Genomic DNA, 6,000 nt, shown 5'->3' with positions numbered 1-6,000 from the left:
TAAAACTATGGTATATGCATTGTTTTAAAAGGGTTCTTCAATCCACCGATGTGACATTATTATGAAATACAGAGTTTATAATGAAGCTCAAGGATTTCGGGCTATTTTAATAAAGGAACTATATAATACAGGAAAAGGGAAATATTACAGATTTAATACTATATGTTAATGTTTAATATGAAAAACATGAGTGGAAGGGAAATTAGTAAATATATGAATAAATGGAGATGAATGGGAAGTTAATTAATCGATCTATAGACCTTCATTTGCCTTGTATAATTGCCTTATGAGCATAGAAACATGATTAAATATTCTATTTAATCAGAACCAAAAAATGCTACAACAGTACAGACAGACAGGGATGGTCCCCTATTGTCAGTGGATGTTCAAGCTCCCTATCATGCTCTTCATGAATTCCAGAGCATGTTGGTTGTGCAATGCCAACTTTGTTGATAGATCGATCCTCATTCAAAACAAATGTAGAGTCTGGAATGGAATAACACAAGACAATGTCATCTAGAGGATGATCAGAATATGAAGATAAAGGTTGAGGTATAAAATACATCTGACGAGGTATGGGACTAACAACCAAGTGTGTGCGAAAATCGGAATGAGCGATGTCGGGAAGACGTGATGGTTCAACAAATGTGTGTTCATGCTCTCCCACATCACTCTGTGATGGTGAAGCTATTTGATGAGGGGATGACGGACAATCACTTGTGACAGTGACTATATCCGTCTGTGGTTGTGCAACACCATCACCGAAGTATGCTAAGCATGGTTTGAAATTGAACTTCTTCTTGGGATGGATTGAATTGTTAAGGTAGTGCTCGAATCTATCCCAAAGATAAGGAAATTTCATCTAGCTCTTTGGAGCTTGAAACTGAAAATCACAAAAGCACTGCCAAAATTCCAAAGGTGATTCATGCGAAGCCTTCCTTTTGGTCAAGATATTCTGGATCAAACTGATAGAAAGTATCTTCAATGAGATCACAGAAGTGTTGAAGTGAGTGCACGCTGTCAGCCGGTAGGATGCACAACCACCGATGTGGAGATTCACAAAGTGTGTATGCAAACAACGGAACGTTACAGCCACAACTACCTGCTCCTCCAAAGAGATATATTAGCTCTGTGTAATGGAAAAGCCAAGGCGCATTACAAAACTGTCCAAGCTCTCTCTGATATAGTCTTATCGGAAGCTTGGCTGACCAAAATCCTATACAATGAGTTATGAGGGACTATTTATAGCAAAGGGTGGGGTGGCCCTTGACATTCCTCTTTGTGACAGTTCATCTACCCTCATGACTCTTCATCTACTCTATGACTGTTACATCCAACTATCGACACTTTATCTTCCACTTGACAAGACGTTATATACAATTTGCACATGTACCCATGTGAGACAAAATGGCTTGAGCAAGCCAGCAATACATCACTAACACTTGGACCGTTGTGCTGAGACCAACTTTTTGACATCCTTGTGATGGTCGATGGTGACGAACTGATGCCAAGCATGGTCGTCTGTGATGGTGTCTATGCGCTCAATGGTGTCATCTTGCTGAAGCGAACTCTTGCCTCCATTGCACCCGGTACGTTGATATGGCTCCTCCATCCAACTCATCTGATAGCATGCACATGGTCGTCCTAGGTGCGACCAGACTGACAACATGTTGATGCATAGTGTCTGCGCTAATCTCCAAGCATGCGCTAGTGGCAGTGCGCATCAACTTCTCAAAATACATGTTTAACTCTAGTTGGACGTGCTTCTTGTCTTCACCTCGGTGAGTGTGCTAAATGGGTGGGATAGCATGCGTGCGCACAATGACATGCATGCTGTTGAATTCCCCTGCATGTGATCAACAACACTGATCACCTTGTCTGCTCTGTGCCAGCTGCTGGGATGGATCTATAACTTGTACATGCAAAGTTTCATCCATCCATGCATGTTGCGCCTCCTGTTGTAGCTATTCCTGCTGCAACTCATTCTCTCATCTATGCAACTCCTGTTCTTCCTTAAGTTGCTGCTTCAGCACATGAAACTCCTTTGTTCTGTTCTATGTCTTTGCGCGATATTCATTTCACGTCGTCACCTCATAGTCTCAGTCTCCAAAGTTCCTTTCATCACAAGTCGATCTACTTGAGCTTGCAACGTTGTTCCACCTCGGTGTTGTCAACAACCTTCCTCTTGCATTCATTGCGTGCATGTGTGCTATCCTCTGTTGCTACTGATGGCGCTGCTTGTTGTAATGCTACTGCCATATTATATTGATGTCCTTGTCTATGAACAACTTGATTTCTTCATAGGTAGGTGAGCTCATAGAAACTTGCCTGAATGCATCCCTAGTTGTGCTCTTAACATTGTCATTTACTATGCTCTCCTGAAGGCCATTTTACTTGTGCTGCTTAGAGACAGATGAACACCTGTGATGCCTGAAGACATAAAAACACTCATGGACAACAATCTTTCAGTCTAAAACCAAAACAAACTTGAGGACTGACTTGCAATATACTTGTATGGTTGATCGTGAAGGTTGTGCAATTTCCGCGAGGAGGTTGGGAGATTGACTGCCAAAATTGTGCAAGGCACAATTCGAGTTGTTAGGAGGCTGACTAACTGTTGGAACTATGCAATGCACAGTCTAGCTTGGTCTGTTGATGATTGAAACTACGTAATGTGCAATTTCAGTCAGCGGTGACATGCAACCAGCAAACTACATTGTGTAGTTTTTGGGGCCAGTAGGACACTGCCTCCAAGAATTTCGCAATGCAAGCTTGGAGGTCAGTGTTAGGCCAACCTTCCACAATTTTTGGATGGAAGGCAAAGCCTTCGCTTCCAGAAATGTGCAGTGCTAGCCGGGCAAGGTACAATCTAGGCCAAGGTAGCCCAATCCGTCCGACGGGCGACTAAAAACATGAGAAGTCAGAATGCATGGTTAGATGAGTGCAAACAAGAGTGAATTATCATACATGAAAACAACAAGTGAAGGATTTAGAAAATGGGAAAGCATGCATGTGTGTGAAGCGAGTCGCCGCAACGATGACCATTCGTGCAAAACAATGTCATGCATGCCACAACAGTGAGATGCAAGCGAAAACTGAAACGGTGCTTCTACAAGCTAACATACATCAAAATGATAGCAAGCGCTCAGTGAAATAAAGCAGACATCACTCACACAAAGCAAAACACAAAAGCAACAAAAACGCAATGCAAGACATGAAACGTGGGCTTACCCCAAGACAACTGAGCTGAATGTGCCAACGACTCCTATATGGAATGTGGGATGTCAGTGATACAAGGTCGATGTGAGGAATGAGCTTTGCAATGTCCAATTGATGACTTTTGATAAAATTGAGATTGTGACGTGCATGCCACAAATCTAAGAAAAGCGACACTTGGTGGGAGGTTTCTGAAATGATCCTTGCATGTAACCTCCAGCTGCTAAAGATAGACCCCTGAATCAAGGGATGCCTTTGCATGTTGCCTTGGGAGAAGCAACCCATGCATGCAAATCAATTTTTCTCGGTCCCAGAGGGAACCAGTCAACCCAACTGCACATGCAATAGTCTGCTCAACTGAGGGGGAAAATGCGCATTTCTGGGAGGGAGCTAGGCTGGCTGCCTAGAGGGATTGTGCAATTTATGGGCTGAGAAGCCCTGCTAGGAGGAATTGTGCAATTTTCTCAGTGAATAATGACAGACAGATTTGCGCAATTCTAGAACCCAGTAGGCTGCTAGACAGAATTGCGCAATTTCTGGAGAGAAGACTGGTTCTCCTCCAGAATTGCACAATTTCTTGAGGGAGATGCTCAGCCTACAGCTCGACCAAGTCTGGAGAAATAGCTTGTGAGGGTGATGCAACAATATCTCATCAACAGGCTGTCATTCTACAAGAAAATCAATGAAGCTGTACTTGACCAAGCAAGACATGCTGCTGTGAAAGGTTGGTAGGGAGGCTCCAAAATGAAGCTAAGGCAAAATTTTAGAGGGTGATTGTAGCTGCTATAACACGATCTTATGTTAAATTTTTCCTATTGACCCCTTTGTTGTACTGCACAATATATCTCCTTGTTATTTATTGATTCCTTCTCAGATCTTGCAATTCAATCTTAGGTTGTTATGTTAAGCTAGAAACAAAGTGTGTGAATTTTTACCTGAGCAGTTATGATGAACAAAGTCACTACGAACCTGTAGACATTTGCAATACTACTGGAGGTAGTGGGTTAGAAGGCCCAATTGATAAAAACTTCCAGATTGTCCAATTGTTTAGATTAAAGAAGACCCATCCCAATGCTAAACAATGAAAAATATTAATAGTTGATATTAGGAATGTCATTCGATTTGTAGGCAGGTAAAACTGATGCAACATATTGCTCAATGTCTATGACTTTCACATCACCTGCTACTTAATTAAATAATGTTAGACACAAGATGGATATAATATGCTAATGGTTTGGATGATTAAAGCAAAGTCAGACAGTGTTTCTCTTCACCAGTGTAAAGTAATAATTTTAATCCCCCACTTCCTCCAAATTACGATAGTATGAAAAGCATGCTTAAGGGTTAGGCTCAATGATCCATCTCATATAACAATAAAAAGTGCATAATAACATGGGTACTGGTCCCGAGAGTTGGGGACATTGTACCATTGTATTCCTGCTCTTGCTCTTGAAAGCTTTGGAGCCTATCCAAAAATGAATTATTAAGGAGTTTGGGAAAATTTTGTGGGCTTGAAAAGATAAATTTTTGTCTTCTTAAGGCGTTTGGGAATCTTTTGTGAGCTTGATTTGGATGCTCTCTTTTGGGGATTCTCATAGAAGCTCCATGCGTGTTTAAGATTTTTTTTAATCTCTTCAACATGCAAAGGAATTTAGTAAGCAATTGGTTATGTTAGGCCTAAGAATAAGTATAAAAAATCAATTGAACTATTACTTTTTTCATACCAAAAATTTAGAGAGGAAATCAGATTTGTCTAATAATCATGTTTGTATTAAGTATTCTCAAGGTTATCTTAATGAAGAGAGTTCATGAACGCTTAACTAAGTTGCACAAAATTTAGGAACATCTACAAGTTTCCACAGTGGTAAATGTGGTCCTCTCCAAAATGGGTACATTGAGGGAAATGTGTGTGGGCATCTACATATTGCAAGAATAAAAAAATAATACCTATAAATGACACTTGAAAAGGAAAATCATATTTAGATATTAAATTTCATGGATGATTACATGATGTAAAATTTAAAACTTTTCTTCACAAATAAAGTTGTTCTTTATATATAAGGCTATGTGTACTAAAAAAAAAAGTTGAACCCAACCATAATTATATATCTGAATACAACTCATCCATATCCTTATCTGTGTGAACAAAAATAAAACAAAATGCTTGTTCAATAGAACTAGAACATGGATCGGAAGAAGAGGCAACAACACTTATGGTTGCATCATCACCAATATCAAGAGTAGTAAAAAAAATCCAAAAAAGAGAGTAAAAATCAATTAATTAAATATCTGGAGTGAATAGGGTTGCATCATCACCAATATCAAGAGTAGTAAAAAAGATCAAAAAGAAAGAGTAAAAATCAATTAATTAAATATCTGGAGTGAATAGGGTTATGTTTATTAGTTATTAGATATGTGTTTTTTTTGGCAACTAAGGGTCCCATGTCCTTCTTGGATGCTCCCATGCCCTTCTTGGATGCTTGGATGGGCACATAAAAATGGAGAAAAAACACTAAAACAGAAACAATTTCTGAATTTGCATTGAAAAACATGGCCCGCCAGCCATTCCATACATCATTTCCAACTTGGGAAATGCTATAGCATAAGGCCAATGACGCATATGTTTTAGCATTTTTCTCGCCACTTTTGGCACTCATAAATAGGTTGGAGAGTGACATAGCCTCTTAGTTATTTAGATTTATTCACACTACTTAATATATAAAATACAAATGTTAGCTAAATAAACATTACAAGTCTAAGGGGTACTTGGTTGTTGCCCATATT

Source organism: Pinus tabuliformis, chromosome 6 (assembly GCF_031772625.1).
Source record: "Pinus tabuliformis cultivar Carrire ecotype Pingquan chromosome 6, CPIR1, whole genome shotgun sequence".
In the NCBI taxonomy this organism is placed as follows: Eukaryota; Viridiplantae; Streptophyta; class Pinopsida; order Pinales; family Pinaceae; genus Pinus; species Pinus tabuliformis.
The sequence above is the reverse complement of the archived record's forward strand: the minus strand, read 5'-3'. Positions refer to the sequence as shown.